This window comes from Dipodomys ordii, unplaced genomic scaffold (genome assembly GCF_000151885.1).
Source record: "Dipodomys ordii isolate 6190 unplaced genomic scaffold, Dord_2.0 Scaffold62, whole genome shotgun sequence".
Taxonomy (NCBI): domain Eukaryota; kingdom Metazoa; phylum Chordata; class Mammalia; order Rodentia; family Heteromyidae; genus Dipodomys; species Dipodomys ordii.
The window spans coordinates 1,002,469-1,003,499 of NW_012267278.1; positions in this window are offsets into that span (position 1 = coordinate 1,002,469).

Consider the following 1,031-nt stretch of genomic DNA (forward strand, 5'->3'; position numbering starts at 1 on the left):
GTGAAATTTAACATTCATCAATGTGATTAGTAGCAATCATAATTGCAGTTAAGGCAATGCCTACTAGGTGCTAGGCATGAATCTAACTTTATTAACTTACATAATTCTCACAACAACCTCAGCACACTGTAATGTGTGCTTCTCCTTGTTTCCCAGCTTCCTGTTTACTCCATCCTTAAATGGCAGGAGATCTGAGATGCACCTGGGATGTTTCCTACCTTCCTCCTGGCTGGAGTGGAGGGGAAGAGCTCTGGTCCACTGAGACAGCATCAATTTCTCTTGACTTTTCTCCTCTGGGAGAAGTTAGGTTTGAATTCACTAGCCTGTAAGCCTGTCTGTTCTATCTGTCTGTCTGTATCCCTTTTTGCCTACCACACCCCCTCTCATTATTTTTATTTTTTTCTCTTTTCACATTAGCAAGTTGAAAGTTGGTATGGCTTATCTTGAAAGCATGATGATAAGATTTGAGGCTAAATAGAGGGCTTAAAATGAACCAAGCAAGTTGACTTTGGGACTGAAGCTCTTTAGACATTCTTTGCAAAAAGAAAAAAAAGACTATTAAGTGGCCTGGCTCTGTTTCCAAAAAATGCTCGGCATTTGGGTTATATCTCTAAAGCCACATATTACCAACAGAGCAAACATCTTTCTTCCCTCTCCACCTTCAACAATTACTGATGTTGATGCTGCCCATTACTATTCTCTAAAGGACTTAATATGCCTGATGGAATTAAGACATTTGTGGATCTTCTGACCACCACCACCCACTTGCACCGTCTCCTTCAATCTACGCATCCCCCAAATCTCAGCAACATGTCCAACGATACTGATTTAGACAAGGATTTGTGCTAAAGTTTGATAATTCCTACCTCCTAGATGATCAGAGACTAAGTATGACTCTTGAATAGCACTTTCTGTGTACTTACTTTCTTTTTTTAATTTTTTTTTGGGTCCGGTCGTGGGGCCTGAACTCTAGGCCTGGGCACTGTCCCTCAGCTCTTCAGCTCAAGGCGAGTGCTCTACCACTTGAGTCA